Raw genomic sequence first — 19,167 nt, forward strand, 5'->3', positions numbered from 1 at the left:
TTACATGCAAAATGTATATGTATATATTTATATGTAATTTTGATCGCAAAATGAACTAAGGTTGATATATTTCCAGCCATGTAGTATATTGCCTTGTATAAAATCACAGACTTAATAATCTACTTAATAATTTGGTTAAATAAGATGTACCATTAAAGTACATTAGGACTATATATTATTATGACAGCTACTAGGTAGGGCAGGACCAGCTTGAATGTCACACTGATGGGGGAAGGGATGTGAATTTAACATGTGTACCAATAACACTTTGTTTTACAGCACAATAAACCACTCCCATACCTGATAAAAAGTATATATATATTTAGAAAGCTTGTGAGGAAATTATTACTCTATTTTTGTTTTACTTGGATCGCTTGTCTGTGTACTTAATAAAGGATTTTCGACTAGAAAGAGACTGCCTGCCTTGCCTGGATTACTTTTGAATACTTAGTAATGCTGTAGAATTATATATTTTCTATTATTACTTTTTGACTTGATGAGTTTACGTTCACTACTTCTATTACCATTGCCTGATCTGATTAATATACAGTGATTAACTAGAAATATATGGAATGAAAATCTTCCACAAAGAGAAGTTTCTTACACTGTAAAGATTGAATAATAAAACCCCCTAGCATAACCGTCAAGGAGCGGGGTTTCAAGGGGTCAGGCCCAAGGACAAACAATGTAGAACATAAATAATGATGTTTATGTACATGCAATCGAAAGAAATTTGATGAATGACATTCAACAGTGCAATAATAATATGTAATAATAATAATAGTATGAGAAAAATGAACATGTTACAGTGAATGTAGGAGGAGATTTTAAAGTTTTTAATTTTTCAGAAGTTGAAATTGACCAACATGTAGCAAATGTGTTAGCTAAAGGCTATATCTTTGTTCCTTCGAGGCCTTTTGATTTCACCACTACAATGATTGATATGAAATTATTTTTAAGGAAAATTAACTTTACATTAATGTATCATGACAATATATATAATGAGTCTAGCAAATTTTATATCAGTAGTACTTTTAACCCACCATTACATCCAAAGCTTTTATTATATGAGAGAATGTGTTAATATCAACTGAAATGTTTAGATAAACTTAATAAAGAAACACACTGTTCATCAAATTTAAATAATGATGAACAAAAAATTCTAAAAGCATTAAGAAACAAAAAAATTTGAATTATGAAACCAGATAAAGGTGGGGGGACAGTTATTATAAGCAATGACACATATAATCATAAGTTAAATACTATTCTTGAAACTGATACTTATGAACAAATATCCCTAAATGAATTGAATATAGCTTTCAGAAAAGTGTATGAACAAATCAATGATATGTTCCTTGAAAAACATATTAATATTGACTTATTTAATTATGTTAACATCACATCTCCTAGAATTCCTGTATTTTTTGGAAATCCTAAAATACATAAAAGCATATGCGATCCCCCTGCCATGCGTGTTTTAGTAGATGGAAGAAATTCCCTTACTTCAGCATGTGCTAAATATGTTGATTATGAATTAAAAAAGATTATTAAGAATGAAAAACATATTTGTAAAGATACTTGGACATTTCTAGAGCACATGAATGAAGTGGAATTTAATGATCAAGACATTTTAGTAACAATTGATGTGTGTGATTTATACTCAGTTATTCCACAGTCTTTAGGTTTAGAATGGGTCAATGAATTATTAATCCAGTATCATGTTAATTATGAATGAACTAATCTTATAATGGAATTATTAGAAATAGTTTTAAGTAATAATTTTCTAACATTTAACAAAAAATTTTTCTTGCAGAAAAAGGGCATTGCTATGGGATCACCATGTGGTGGTGCATATGCAAATTTAGTTATGGTATTCTGGGAGAAAAATTATGTTTTTAATAGTGAATATAATATGTATATCAAATCTTATCATTGGTTTCAGGATGATATCAACATCATTTGGACTGGTACAGTAGATTTTTTGAATGAATTTTTAGCATATATTAATGAAACTACTAATTTTTTAAAATTTACATGGAATATTAATAATTATAGTATAAATTATTTAGATGTACATCTCATGAAAGATATTGAAAATGGAGCATATACTGCAGTTATTCACAGAAAAGAATCCTATTCTAATAGTTTTCTTCATTACAATAGTTGCCATCCAGAACATCAGAAAAGGTCTGTGGTAAAAGGGCAATTAGTTAGAGCCACTCAGATGGTGACCAATTTTTAATAATTTGAAATGGAATGCAATTTCTTGCTTGGTATGTTCATTAATAGGAGCTATCCAGAGGCATTAGCTGATGCCTTAATACTTGAAGTTACTAAAAAAAGAGTAAGCGGACACTTTAGGCCCATTTTACAAAAGCAAAATGAAATAGGTGATGTTAGTAATGTATCAAATATCAGAATAAATAGCCAGGATAACATAATAATAAATGAAAATGCTAATAAAGATGGAAAGAATGAATTTTCAAAAGCCTTAGTTATCACTTTTTCTCAAGAACATCATATAATTAGAGAAATAATTACCAATAATTGGGCAATACTTATGGAAGACCCACAATGTAAAACACATATAGGAGAAACACCAAAAATTGTTTATAGAAAAGGGAAAAGTTTTAAGGACATATTAAAAACAGGAATCCACTTATCAAGTAATAAAATTAAAGGAATGAGTAAATGTGGAGCCTGTAATTCCTTAGGAAAAAGAAATACTATTTGAATGGAAAATACAATTGCAAATCTAAAGCAGTAGTATATCTGGCCATGTGCAATTCCTGACCCATATTCTACATAGGAAAAACAGAGAGAGCTCTAGCACAAAGAATTTATGAGCATGAATAAGCTATTAAGAGAAATAAAGGTAATAATGTGTTAGCAAAACACAGAAATGAATATAGAAATCATCAATTTTTTTATAGCAATAGATCATGTAGAAATAGAAGATAAAAGAGCTCGGGGCTTATTTTTAGAACAAAAAGAGTTACAATGGCAGATTAGAACACAGGCCAATACATGGCCAGGTATAAATGAACGTAGTTCAGTAGCTCCTATTTTAAAACTAATGGCATTAAATATAAATAAAATAATAGACTGAGATATGGTAATAATTTATTTATATTCATTTTTAATATTTATAGGTAGATTATTTTTATAATTAATTTTAAACATCAATTTTATTCATGTTTTTTAATATTTATTAATATATAAGTCCATTATGAAGCTGATATAATATATAATTTATTATATATAGCAATATATATTTTTATTGCTATATTATATATAGATTGAATGCAAAAATTCATTAGCTGTCAAATATATTTATTTAGGGAAGTTTATATAACATTTTGTACTTTTTTATAAAACATATTTTAATACATTTGTTATAAAAAAACATATTCATGTATTGACAAAACATAATAGTATAAAACTCTTTAGTATACTATTTTATTAAGCACATATATATTAATATTGTAATAGGCATATACGCATATGCAATTGCTAGACTTTTTTTATGCTCATAACATGTAATGTATGAAATTATGTGTATTGATGCTTTTTGGCCGTTGTTTAGATTAGATTTGTTTTTTATTTTTATTTTAATTGTAAATGTAGAGGGATGCTTAAGATTTAGTAGAGTCATGTGTTTCCTTTTTTATGAATGAGGCTCAGTATAAAAGGAAGTGATGTCATTTGGTACGTTGTCTGAGGAAGTTTAATACATATTAAACGAAAGCGCTTACTTGTGGATTACTTGTGGATTATAGAGAACCTTTTTCATTGTTTTAATATATTTCAGTGTTTAAATAAATTCTAATTTCTCCAGTTTGGTGGCTTTTCGCTTGACGTCCATTTTTACACTTAACTGGCTATGTCAATGTATCAAACCTGGATAACTATCTCTAGAATGTGTAAAAATTTGTTAACCAGCTTACTGTGTAATTTAATTTATTCCTGACTTATGCTTGGAATTAACTCTAACCTGTAGAACTTGTTTAACTTGCTTACTTCTGTAATCACTATAAATAGTCTGTTTGTAATATGTAATGCTGGTATTATGTAATGCCATATCTTCTTACCCTTGGAGCTTTTCTCCCCGGGCCTCCGCTGAAAATGGACATGCATCCAGTCAGACTATCCCGGTCAACAAATGTAAAATAAAATAAATAAATAAATAAATAAATATATATATATATATATATATATATATATATATATATATATATATACATATTTGTGTATATATATATATATATATATATATATATATATATATATATATATATATATATTACATCTGTACATACATATATACATTTCCTATGCTGGGCACTGCTTACACCCACACAAGCGCACCCGCATATGCTTACTGTGTGTTACATATGTTTACTGCCGCTTATTTGTGCTTACTTGTGCCTTATTCATTATGACAGTACCACTTTGATTGAAGGGATCTGGTTAATAGTCCCATGCGATACTCACATTCAATTTTCTCATGTTTTAATGTCGACTTTATAGCAGAACAACATTCATTCCACAAGGAAAATGATATGTGCTATAGTCAAACTTGAACCGTGAATGCCTGTTCGTTAGGCAGATGCTCTAACCACTACACTATTGATGTTCTGCTTCATTTATATGTATACCCAAGGTTCATAGTTACCCAACCACATGCCTCAACACTTCACTAACACAGCAGGCATCCATTTTCCTGTTGGGAAAACCACACTACTACACATGCGCCATTCCCTACTGCTCTGGACCCATGCCACATGTTGACTCACTGAAAGTATATTCAGAACTCCAATGCCTATAGTCCTGGCACATACGTGCATTTCATTGTCAGGGTGTTCATCCAGGTTTAGGCTTGTCCGACTGGGGACCGGGACTGCCCTGTACCCGTTTGAAAGTCAGATTTAGCACATGGACATGGGTACTCCCACTGCTAGCATCCTACCTGTGGTTAGAGATGCAGGGATTTTTGGCCACCTCTGGCCAGTTTGATATGTCAGCACTAGATAATACTGGTGTTCTGCTGTTGTGTTCCTTCGCATTCATTATGAATGCTTTCTTGTTCCCATGTTCGTTTATAGATATATATATATATATATATATATATATATATATATATATATATATATATATATATATATCTATGTGTGTGTGTGTTGCCACCTTTTCAAATGCGCAAAGCAGGACATTTTTGGTACAAATGTCAGATTTTGCAGGCCGAAACATACCCACAGCCAGTACAAAGGACAGAACCTCACTTTTTTGCCTAAATGACAGCTTATTCTTGTAGCAGTTTAGTTACTTATTCTGTTTCTTATAACATTTAGTTGTTTCTGATACAGAATAACTGTTTTATGCAACTATTACATAAATATAGGAAATAATTTTGTCATTAGATCTCAGGACATCTGCCATTTTACAATATTTTTGCAGGACACAACTGCCCAAAGATGGCATAATGGTTAAGGTGTTTGCCTTACAAACACAAGGTGCAGGGTTTGAGTCTCACAAGGGATAATTGGCTAGGCTTAAAATGGCTTTCAAGAGCAGTTAGCTTAGTACTAATCTATGAACCTATCTATATATATATATGTATGTATATATATATATATGTATGTATATATATATATATATATATATATATATATATATATATGTACGTATGCATGCATACACATCTATATGATTTAATTACTTTGATCATACGGTTGAATGAGTGTGCTGTCTGCTATGTTTGTGATAACATCAAAGGTAGGTATAACTGCCGTGGCTTAGCGGTAAATCACATTGATTGTGATATGTAGGGTCCTGGCATCGGGCCTGGCTGACACGGTTTTTTGTGTTGCTGGGTAGAACAAGGGCCGTTGGACAAAGGGTGAGTACAACACTTTTCAGCTTTGGTTTTTCATTTAACTGCCGATTCATGTCACGCAAAAATCTTCTGCATTCTTACTGTGATACGTCACCCCAGTTCACATTTCAATGGTATTATATCATTATACAGCATAAAATTAGCAAGATATGCTTGCATACGGATTTGGTGTGTGCTGCAGTCGAACCGGCAACGTCTGCTCGATAGTCAGATGCTCTAACCAGTACACTGTTGGTGTTCTGCTTCATTTATATGTATACCCATGGTTCATAGTTACCCGAACATATGCCTCTAAACTTCACTAACACAGTAGGCATCCATTTTCCTGTTGGGAAAACCACACTACTACACATGCACCATTCTCTACTGCTCTAGACACGTCCTGTATGTTGGCTCACTCCAAGTATATTCAAACGTCCCAAGCTTATAGTCCTGGCCCATACGTTCATATAATGGTCAGAGTGTTCAATTAGTCTTCTGGTTTTTGGCTCATCCTACTGTTGACTGGGACTGCCCTGTACCTGTTTGAAAGTCAGACTTAGCATGGGGACATAGTTATTTCCACTTTTAGTATCCTACCTGTCGTTGGAGATGCAGGAGGTTTGTTCACCTCTGGGCATCTTGATAGACAGCACTAAATATTATGGGGGGGTTCTGCTGCTGTTTCCCTTCACATTCATTATGACTGCTATACTGTGACCATGTTCATTCTTTATATATATATATATATATATATATATATATATATATATATATATATATATATATCTGTCTGTACATACACATGCATATACACCTACATGCTTATTTACATTTCCCATACTGTTGAATGACCGCCACTTACCGTCACGCATACATGCTTGCTTACATTTGCTTTAAAACGCCTTAATCACCCTATATCCGAATGCCATTATTGTGGCCATCATATAAATTAGCCCTTGCATGGCTTGGACCCGGGAAAAGGAACACCATAGTCACTGGTTTTACCACTAAACCATCCGTGATACATTCTCTATGGATGGCAGTTAGGATATATGACTTTACTACAGCCATTCCACAGTACTGGCAACAAATGTGACAGTCAGGTGGTGTACATATGTATAGTACATGTTATTATTCATATGTATGTGTGATGTGTAGCTATGCAAATATAAGTATGTACATTTATAGATATATGTCTAAATATCTGGAGTTATACATGGTCATGTATATGAACGACCGCATATGGGAGGTACCTGTACTGTTTGTATACAGGGGTTGTGTGCATCATTACGACAAGGAACTTGGACGGGTTATACAGTTTGTGGACATGTACTATTTGGAAGATGGCTATGGGAATGCTTCATGTGAACATGTGAAAGGTATATATTCCCGATAATGCACGTGGGGAGACGTGCATCATGGTCAGGTGTTTAATCCCGGTTCATAGGTTCTGCAGGACCGGCTGGAGGCTGAGCAGGGTTGTGGACAACTACTACTCATACAACTTGTGTCCAGATGTCTACGGGACTGGACATCGTGTCATGCCACAAAGTCAAATCTTTAGAACAGATACTTATCCCATAAGGGACCAATGAGTTTCATTCTTTTGGCTTTATGAAAATGAGTGAGGGTTATACATGCAAGGGATACATATTTGCAATTCTGAAACTGCCTAGGGTGAGACTGCCTACTAGATATGAGTAGGGGTCACTATGTGCAGATATGGCTGCGCCAAGCTAGCAGTCTGAGTATGGGTAGTTTTGGTGGACGTTCAGGAAGGGGGTGGTGTGCTGTGGAGGGGATGATGGGTATTCAGTTATGTATCCAGGTGTGTTGGGGTTGGATGGCTCAGTTCAGGCCAGACCATTATGTGGGTGTGAGCCGGTAACGTTTCTGTACATGTGTATCGCACATTTTAATGTTCATATGTCTGTGGGATTGTGTTCTGCAGTATGGCCTGTCAGGTTGTATTGTGGATGTGAATGTTTGTTTCTTGGTTTCCTTTCTGATTCACCCACTGCTCCCTCGTACACCTCCAGTTCAACTATTGTGCATCCGACCCAGTCTCCCCTTGGCAAATTATTACATTACTTGTGACCCCCCCACCCCCATATTCCACACACACCATCCATCCCTTCTCTGGTTGATGGCCCATGGCACAGACAACTGAACACATTGCGTACACTACATATCTCTGGTACCAATATGGTTTTGAGAACGGCCCTAGCTTTTTTGATCTTCCACATGCTGTACTTCACGCACATAGGTACACGCAAATACTTATCTTTCATGACATGGTAGGTAGACCCAGGTAATACCCGTTCATCTTTGGGCCGTCCAGACAAGGATGACTTGGACCGCGAATGGGCAGATATTGAGCAAATGCTCTGACCACTGGTAGGGTTGCCACCTATTCAAATGACCAATGTGGGACATTTTCGGGATACACATCAGATTTTACAGGCTGACACATACCCACGGTCAGTACAAAGGATAGTACTTTAGTTTTATGCCTAAATGAAAGCTTATTGTTGTAGCAGTTTAGTTGCTTATTCTGTTTCTTGTAACATTTAGGTATTTTACATACAGAAATAACTATTTTATGGAACTATTACATAAAATATGGGACATAATTATGTCTTACAATTGCAGGACATTTAACATTTTTAATATTTTTGGTAAGGACACTACTGCCTAGAGAGGGACTGTCCCTCAAAAAATGGGACAGGTGGTAACCCTAACCATTGGGCTAGGCTTAGCAAAGGGCAGCAGCACGCAAACACACTGTGTTTCGCTTCCACTTGGTATAACAATCAACACTACAATGGAATACGGGCACGGGGTTTTAAACGTCATTTGTTCGAGGGACGGGGACTCAATATTCAGCTACGTGCCTTTGTGTTTACTTTTTATTTTGGTGTTCACAAAACTGTCTTGTATGCTTTACATACATTTCAGTATCCACGGACACTGACAGGAGTGATTATTATTAGAGACAGGCTGTAATAGTCAGCATTTTAGGTTGCTCGTTTGCAGCCTACATGTTCACGCCTCCGTGCAGCGCTTAGACATGCCCCCTGCACTCACGCATGTTTCCTATGCACGTGGACGTTGCAGCAGTGCGCCATCATTGATATGCATGTGGTGCTGCTGCACCATCTCTACGCCACATGGACAGCGCAAGGCTAATGTCGTCCTTGCGCCAAGCTTCATGAATTCTGGGGTGTCACTCTACAAGTCTTATGTCTGAATTACATTCCATATGGAGATGAGTACAAAAATGCATATGCATTGTTTCCCATCCCTTTCCTGATTAAAGAAAAGCATTTATTTACAATTCATTTTGTGGAGTGTATATGTCTTGGTAAGATACACTGGCTCTAAAAATACAATTCTGTTAATATAACAGTTTTTAAAAGCATTACATCAGGATAATGCATACTGAAATCATATCTACTTCTGTTAATGTAACAATTTTTAAAAGTGTTGCAGCACTGTAATAAATAATGAAATCAGAGAATAAATCTTTTGTAGAACAAATTTGAGCTTTGGCTGGCTAAGATCTAGCTGTATTCAACTGGACGTATAAGATCTAGCTGTATTCAACTGGACATATAAGAGAATTTAAGTACCTTTTATCTGCACTTTTTTCAAATAATACAGCATTTTAATGGATTTGTGTTGCATTGAATATCAACTGAACTGGAAGTTTTGACTCTGTTTTTTCAGTTAGTTCCCCATCCACCCTCCCTGGTTTTGTTTTGGTGTTAATCTTGGCGACTTTGAAATTGCCCGCCCCTCTTGTAAATTTGTGTTTGGATACTCCTTCTGGGCCCATCTCATTTGCTCACTCAACTGAGTGCAGTGAGATCATATTCTGATTTCAGGCACTCCTACTATGTACAAAGAGAGCATCTGGGAAAGAAAAAAAAATTAAACTTGTTTCCTGCCTTTCCTATAAGTGGTCTAGACTGTTTGTAGGCTTCTGAGCCCCCAAGCCTTTCTGTGTTGGAGGGAAGCTTTCTACCTTAATTTTGTTTCTTAGAACTAGCCAGTTTTCTAGTTTCAGCACTCAAATCTGTTTCTTTGAACTCAGCAATTGTTTAGAACTCATTGTAAGCACTAAATAAGCTGCAAATTACTACAGCACTCAACTTTCCTCACTTGTCTAGTGGAAAGCAGTTTTTAGTACTTAATAAATAAGCACCTATCCAGGCATGTCTAAGGGTCAGCTCCCGGTGATTTCTCCTGTCTACCTGATGAATCTGGGCATCTTGGGGCAATGCAGCAATTGCCTCATGTACACAGACAACCCTTTCCTCCTACCATCCAACACTACAACCTGTGAGAGATGCACTTATATAGCCAAACTGGAAGCAAAGCTCTCTTTACCCAAGACTGGACTAGACAGTCAAGAGGAGAAGGTAAACATTTGCACCACACCACACTCCTCACATAGTCCCTCAAAACCTACACCACCAAAACACACACATAGAAACAAAAAACACACACCTACATTAGCGGAGGCTCTCAATAAAAACCTGCCCAAGCATCAGGGACCTCCAAAGCAGAAATGCAAGAAAACTCCACCCCCCAACACAACCCAAATGACAGATAGCCCACAAACTCAGTGTGCCACTCAACCACAGCCCATAAGGCATAACAACGTACCCAACATTCTAGTCATAGGTGACTCTATAGTCAGGCACACTGATGTTCCAATCACCAGGCTAAACAAGAAGAAAGTTACTGTCAGCTGCCTGTCAGGTGCCAGGATCTGCCACATAATGCATGCACTTGGGTCACTCCACAACAAGTACAAATATAACACTGTCATTGTCCATGTTGGTGTGAATGACCTGAGATGTACCTTCCTGGACTACATGAAAAGAGACATGGAGGAGCTCTCCGATCTTGTAGCCCAGGCAGGTATGACCCTAGCCCTGAGTAGCATCCTGCCATCACCCAGAATGTTACCACAGTACAAGGACAAGATGATTGACTTCAACAATTGGCTAAGCTTCTGGCGTCATTCTAAGGGGATCCAGTATTTGTCTGCCTGGGACGACATGATTGACAGACCACGATGCTTTGCCAGAGATGGCCTGCACCTGTCGCCCTTTGGATTCCGTATACTGGCAAAGGCTCTTGCCACCCATATAGTGCCTTTTTTATGCCAGGTTCAAATGACAAATTTACCACCATAACAGGTACAAGCAAGCAAAATCTGAGGGTAATGCTACTCCATGCTAGAAGTCTAAACCTCAAAATGGACTCACTCGAGGCACTCCTTAAAATGGAGAACATCGACATCTGTGCAGTGACAGAGACCTGGTTGAAAGCTCCAGAAAGCACCCCTGCATTACCAGGCTATAATTCATACCACACCTTTCAGCCACCTAACCTGGAATGAAGCACTAAAGGTGGAGGCGTGTCCATATTCATTAAGGATATCCACACCTCCAGGCTAGTTGCACAGCATAATGCATCCGAGATTATCCAAGTGCAACTAACTCTAGGCAAGACTGCAATCCAAATTGTAGCTTGGTACAGACCCCCCCCCCCCACCATGCCCTGGGATTCCCACTCCTCATATCTTGATACATTGGAAAGTATTAGGGTACAACCCAACACCCTAATAATGGGCGATTTCAACTACCCCACCATTAACTGGGAAAACTACTCAAGTACCAACTCTTTTGCTCAACGTTTTCTGGAATTCATAAATTCCAATGCCTTGGATTAACGTATTCACACCCCCACCAGGGGCAGCAATATCCTAGACCTGGTCACTACCAACACGGACAACTGGTGTTCCAAACCAGAGGTCAGTTTCCCTTTGGTCAGATCCGACCACAAGCTAATCACCCAAGACATCCACATCCCGCCCCCACCCTCAATTAGGGAAACCACCGTAAAAAACTTCTCCAAAGCCAACTTTACACTTCTTAAGACAGAAGTGGCAAACTTCATGACACCCATGCAGATGGACAATAGAGGTACGACTGCTGAATCCTACACAAATGCACTTTAAAAGCACTTACACGAGTGCATGGATCATGCTATCCCTAATAGAACCAAGATGCTATCCTCCAAAAAAAGGAAGCCAATCTGGTGGTCCTCTGCCATAAACAAACTCTACAACAGAAGAAAGAAACTGTTGCAAATAAGAGTAAAATCCCATGACTGGAGGAACTCCCTGGTCAACCTCAGTAAGATGCTGAGATCCCTTATAAAATCCTCCAAAGCTAGTTACGAAAACAAAATTGCCACTGACTCTAAAGACAACCACAAAGCATTCTATGGCTATGTTAAGAATTTCAATGGCAACACTCAGATCTGCTCTGAGTTACAGCACAATGGCACGAAATATACAGAACCAACTGATATCCTAGCAGATAGGTTCAGTGCTAACTTTACCCCCCTCTCACCCCTAGAGGGCCCATCTCTATACCGGAAGATTGCAAAGTTCTTGTAATCACGGCTGCACAGGTGAAAAACACACTCTCCAAAGCCAAGAACACAGCATCTATGGGACCTGACAATATCCCAGGCTGCATTCTACATGGACTACAGAATGAACTGGCACCCTACCTAAGTACCATGTTCAATCATAGCCTCACCTCAGGCTTTGTGCCCACTGAATGGCGCACCGCAATGGTTATCCCACTCCACAAAGGGGGAGCCATGACGGACCCCGGGATCTACCGCCCCATTAGCCTGACGAGACTGGTTTGCAAGGCAATGGAATGTATCATCATGGAACTCATAAACAAAGACATTGGTAATCTCCAAACTCTGGACCCTACCCAGTTCAGGTTTGTAAAAGGCAGATCATGTCTCCTAAACCTGATTGACTTCTTTGAAGCAATCACCGTAGCCATAGACGAGGGTAAGGTGGTTCACACAGATTATCTAGATCTCGCCAAGGCTTTCAACACCATCCCCCACTGTGGAATTATAGATAAGCTCACTAAGCTAGGTATAAATCCCTATGTCACAAGATGGGTTGCCAACTGGCTCACAGACAGAACCCACACTGTGAAAGTAGCAGACTCCAAATCTGACTTCAGACCAGTGACAAGTGGAGTACCACAGGGTTCAGTCCTGGGTCCTCTCCTGTTTGGTATCTACTTCTCTGAAGTACAGGCTAACACAGAAGGTCTTTGGCTAACAAAATTTGCAGATGACTGCAAACTAGGAGCCATAATCAAAACTCCTAGTGATGTGGACATACTTCAAAAGGGCCTCACTGAGACAAATGCCTGGTGTCAAAGCCATGGTCTGAAGCTCAATGCCAAAATGTGTATTGTCATCCCCTTTGGTAAAAGCTCTGTACCTATGAACTACCACATAAGTGGTAGTCTACTTAACGCCGAAAGTGTGATAAGAGACCTTGGGACACAGGTGTACAGTAATCTCTACTTTGATAATCACATCGCAACAGTGGTCAGGAAATCCTTCTACATGGCTCACTTCATCACATAACATACAAAGCTATGTCAAACCCAGAGCTGTTGGACATGCTCCACTTAAAGAAATCCCAATCCCTCCGAGCTACACGCTCTAGGGACCTAAACCTTGTCACCACAATAAACAGAACATGCTGGTGGGATAGATTCTTGTCCCAGAGACTTCCCATACTCTGGAACAGACTACCTATCTATGTCAAGCAGAGCTCTTCATTAGCACTCTTCAAGAAAAATCTTGATGATTGGATGGGAAATATGAAATTCACCCCAGGGATCACTTCTGTGGCTCTGCTCGACAGGGGCACAGGAAAATAATTTTCTTGGGTGGTGAAAGCCAGGGTACCTTTTTGGCTAGGCTTATATAGGGCCTAGGGCTAATAGCCTAGTACCTACCTATGAACCTATGAACAAATACGGATTGGTACATTTAAATTCAGTACAAACATGCACAAAATAATTATGGAAAAGTAACACAAACTAACACCTGATAAAATAAAAAAAAGTCTATTTTTTAATAACAGAAAAAGACCTACCAATATGAATCAGATAAGGTTAGTGTAGAGGTTGCTGCACTGTATAAACAACATAACTATCTCATTAACCCAAATCATCACGTTCCATTTCTCCCAATTTAGAAACAGGCAAGGATTAACCTCTGTGATGATAACAAGATTAGTCTGCTAATAACTGCTGCAATTCTGTCAAATGCTTTTAACATGATGGTGAGAAAGCATTCCTAGTAACAAACATTAAACATGCTGTAGTATTTTATAATACTCACTGAGAACCTACATGAAAATATATAAATATACATTAAAGTTTAATCTAAATTATTCTTTTGCCAGTCTGAATAAGTTCCCATATTACTTCATGCTAACATCCACATGAATTTCAGTTTACATTTCAGACTTAGGTTTCTGCACCAAGTGTAGTTTTGATGAATTCTTACATTACCGCCGTAAATAGCACAAGTAACAAAAAACTGAGGGTAGTGTTACTCAATGCCAGAAGTGTAAACCACAAAATGCATGCACTCGAGGCACTCCTCAGTATGGAGAAAATCGATATATGTGCAGTAACAGAAACCTGGTTTAAGGCTCCAGAGAGCACCCTAGCACTACCAGGCTACAACTCATACCATACATTTCGGCCACAGAACCCAAACCGAAATACAAAAGGTGGGGGCGTATCCATATTCATCAAGGATACCCACACCTCCAGGTTAGTGGAACAGCACGATGCTTCAGAGATCATCCACGTGCAACTAACAATGGGCAAAACTGCAATTCAAATTGTAGCTTGCTACAGATCACCCATCATGTCCCAGAACCCCCATTCCACGTTCCTGGAAACACTGGGAAACATAAAGGTCCAACCAAACACCCTAAAATTGGGTGATTTCAATTATCCAAACATTAATTGGGAGAACTAAAGTACTAACTCCCTTGCCCAACATTTCCAAGAATTTATAAACTCAAACGCCTTGGTTCAACTGGTCAACACTCCCACCAGAGGTGGCAACATATTGGACCTGGTCATCACCAACATTTGCGACCGGTGTTCCACACCAGAGGTCAACCCCTTGCTGGTTAGATCTGACCATAAACAAATCACTTTGGATATCCACATTCTGCCCCCACCCCCGGACAAGAAAACCACCGTGAAAAACTTTTCAAAGGCAAACTTCACGTTACTTAAGACCGAGGTGGAAAGTTTCAAAGTCCCCATGCTGAAGGATAATGCTGTCCAAGCTGCAAAAATCTTTACTAATACATTCTACGGGCACCTACAAGAATGCATGGATCATGCCATCCCAAGCAAAACCAAGACTCACTCCTCCAAGAAAAGGAAACCAGTCTGGTGGACTCCTGCCATAAACAAGCTATACAATACAAGGAGGAAACTAGTACAGAAAAGAGTAAAATCCTAAGAAGGGAAGACATCCCTGATCAGTATCAGCACGAAACTATGATCCCTCATAAAATCATCCAAGGCGAGCTTCAAAAGAAAAATTGCCAACGACTCCAAAGATAACCACAACGCATTCTTTAGCTATGTCAAGAATATAAGTGGCAATGCTCAGATCTGCTCGGAGTTAGTGCAGAATGGCACAAAATACACTGAACCGACCAGTATTGCCAACATCCTGGCAGACAGGTTCAGCGCAAACTTCACCCCCCCTCACCCCCAAGAGGGCCCATAATCATACCAGAAGAATGTAGAGTCCCTGAAATCACAGACACTCAGGTTAAAACAGTCCTCTCCAAAGCCAAAAACACAGCATCAATGGGACCAAACGGACACTGTTGAAACTCAGCCTCTCCACAGGCTACGTACCCATAGAGTGGTGCACAGCAGCGGTTATTCCACTCCACAAAGGTGGAGCCACAACAGACCCCAGGAACTATCGCCCTATAAGCCTGACTAGCTTGGTCTGCAAGGCTATGGAGTGCATCATCATGGATCTCATTAACAAAGACATTGGGAACCTCCAAACACTGGACCCTACCCAGTTCGGCTTTGTTAAGGGCAGATCATGCCTCCTGAACCTGGTGGACTTCTTTGAGACAGTTACCAAGTCTATAGATGAGGTAAAGGTGGTACACACAACCTACCTAGACCTTCAAAGGCCTTCGACACCATTCCCCATTCTGGTATTATAGACATGCTCACCAGCCTGAACATAAACCCCTATGTCACAAGATGGGTTGCGAACTGGCTCATGGACAGAACCCACATGGTGAGAGTTGCAGGAGCTAGGTCCGACTCTAAATTGGTTAGAAGTGGAGTTCCCCAGGGCTCAGTCCTAGGACCCCTCCTGTTCAACATATACTTCTCAGAGGTACAGGCAAGTACAGGAGGACTAAAGCTGACCAAGTTCGCAGACGACTAAAAACTAGGGGCTATAATTGACTCTCCGGCTGACACAGACATCCTCCAAAAGGGTCTCACTGAGACGGATACCTGGTGTCAAAATCATGGCCTCAAGCTAAATGCCAGAAAGTGCATAGTCATCCTCTTTGGAAAAAACAAAGTACCCACAAACTACCACATAGGTGGTAGTCCCCTAAATATGGAAGACGTAATAAGGGATCTGGGGACCCAAGTAGATAGTAATCTCAACTTTGATAATCACATTGCCAAAGTGGTTAGAAAATCCTTCTACATGGCCCACCTAATCACAAAAGGGTTTGCATCCAGATCAAAAGAGATCATTGCACCCCTCTACTCATCACTCATCAGACCCATCATAGAATACAATGCCCCATTTGGGATGTACCTTACAAGACACCTGCAACAGCTGGAAAGACCACAGAAGTACCTCACCAAAAGGATCACTGGCCTCAAACTGATGCCCTATGCAGCTCGACTGAAGAAATTACAGCTGTACTCAGTTGCATACCGCCTACTCAGAGGTGATCTCTGCCTGACATACAAGGTCATGTCCAACCCAGAATTGATGGACATGCTCCACCTAAAGAAAACCTTATCCCTGCGAGCCACATGCTCTAAGGATCTAAACCTCACCACAACAATAAATAGGACGTGCTGGAGGGATAGATTCCTGTCCTAGAGACTTCCCATGCTTTGGAACAAGATCCCAATTTACATCTGGCAGAGCTCCTCGCTAACACTCTTCAAAAGAAATCTTGACGAGTGGATGGGAAACAGAAAGTTTACCTTGGGAATCACTTCATTGGCTCTGCTGGACAGAGACACAGGGAACTAATCTAAGGGGGTGGTGAAAGCCAACACATTCTGGCTAGGCTTATAAATGCCTTCAGGCAGATAGCCTAGTACCTACCTGTGAACCTATGAACCTATAAATAACAAAAGTGATGTTAGTATCATCTGCTGCACAAGTTAACTCCAAGCATCATTTCCTTTAAGGCTTTAGTGCTATTGATGGACAAGGACTGATCATAGATTCATAGCGCCATAGAATGTTATTAGGCTGATGACCTGGGATGCCTTTCTATGCCTAGCCAAGTTTTCCCAAAAGAATAATGATGTGCTGCATCCAAATAGGACATTGAGGGCCAGCATTTATAAGCTACCTCTGTCCATAAGAGGCACAGGTTCCAAGCCTGATGTAAATTTCCTATTCTCCATCCATTTTTCTAGGTTGTGCTTTCACTGGGAAATAGATGAACTCCGCTTAAAATGGATGGGAAGTCTGTTCCATAGGAGGACCAGTCTCTGGGACATATATTTGTCTCTCCAGCATGTTCTGTTTGAGTTGCAGACAAAATTCAGGTCCCTAGACCTTGTATTTCTGGTACTTTTTGACTTAGAATATGTAGGAGACTCATAAGTGTGGAGTTTACGGATTCCTTGTAAGCCAGGCATATATCACTTCTCAGCAATGTATAGGATATTGAGTAGAGGGAAAGGGCTTTAAGTTGCTCTGCATAAGGCAGTTTTGTTATGCCTTGTATTCATTTTGTTAGGAACCTTTGAGGTCACTGTACATACCAAAGGGAACTTTGTACTCTATGACTGGTCTGATAAGGGTGTACTACAGTGGGATAATGACCTCTTTGGACCTAGATGCCATGCCCTTACTTATAAGTTGCACAACAGAAAATGATTTCCTCACCACTGTCTCCACGTGGTGGTTTAAGATAAGGTTACTGTCTACATGCGTTCCCAGATCCCTGGCCACTGGGTCAGCTGTTAGGAGTGTATTATCAATATGGTATTTAGAATGGATGGTTGACTTCCCAAAGGGTACAATTATACATTTCTTAGGTTTGAGTTTAAGACCATAGCTTTGGCACCATTTGTTAGTCAGACATAGACCTTCCTGAAGAATGGTAGTGTCTGCAAGAGAGTTGATGACAATCCCCAGCTTGCAATCATCTGCAAACTTATTCAGCATTAAACCTTCAGCATTTGCTTCCATTTTAGAGAAATATATGCCAAAAAGGAGTGGGACCAGTACTGACCCCTGGGGACTCTGCTAGTGACTGACATCTTGGTGGAGGCAGCCTCGCACATTTTGACCTCCTGGGTCCTATCATTCAGCCAGCTGGCTATTCAGAGAGTGATAAAAGGATTTATATCTTAATTGGTGAGCTTGTCTATAGTGCCTGAGTGGGGTATTATATCAAAAACCTTGGCCAAGTTGAGGTAATCTGTTTGCACAGTCTTACCTTCATCCAATGTTTTGGTGACCCTCTCAAAAAAGTCCACCAGATTTATTAGGCATGATCTTCCTTTAGCAAAACCGAACTGTGATGGGTTCAGTGTTTGCACGTTGCCTATGTCCTCATTTATGACGTCTATGATGATTCTTTCCACGGCCTTACATATGAGGCTGATAAGACTTATGTTCCTGTAGTTACCCAGAACAGTGGTTGGACCTCCTGTTTGCAGGGGAATGACTGTAGCCAGCTTCCATTCCTTGGGCACAAAACCTGACTGAAGTTTCCAGTTGAAAAGTGATTCAAATACTGTGTTGATAATACACTCTTAAGAGTTGACCCAGTGGTCAGTGATCAGAGTACGCACATAGACATTAGCCCTATCTTAGACCACCATGTGGCCACAGTGGTGAGGAAATTGTTCTTTACATTGTTGTGTATTTCCTCTGAGGTTATGGACATAGCTGTAGAAAGCTTTGTAGTTGTCCTTTGCCTGAGAAGCTATTTTTTTCTTCAAATTTAGCCTTTGAATTTTTAACTAACCATCTTAGCTGCCTGTTTAGATTGGTCAGGGGGCTTTTAGTATGGATAGCTTTGTTCCCTCTACACTTGGCCAAGATTTTATTTATTTTGTTGTATAACTGATTGATATTGTGAGCCCACCAAGGTG

The 19,167-nt window shown here is 39.2% G+C and overlaps 1 protein-coding gene and 1 pseudogene across 2 annotated transcripts in view; one reads left to right on the top strand and one right to left on the bottom strand.

Annotated features, from left to right (window-relative positions):
* The window catches only part of PLCD1 (phospholipase C delta 1), a 1,599,641-nt gene that overhangs the window by 1,042,988 nt on the left and 537,486 nt on the right, over positions 1-19,167 (top strand). The gene's annotated exons all lie outside the window — the stretch shown is intronic.
* Positions 13,892-14,014, bottom strand: LOC122799025 (annotated as a pseudogene).

The sequence above is a fragment of the Protopterus annectens genome, chromosome 3.part1 (genome assembly GCF_019279795.1).
Source record: "Protopterus annectens isolate FY-2018-M chromosome 3.part1, PAN1.0, whole genome shotgun sequence".
In the NCBI taxonomy this organism is placed as follows: domain Eukaryota; kingdom Metazoa; phylum Chordata; order Ceratodontiformes; family Protopteridae; genus Protopterus; species Protopterus annectens.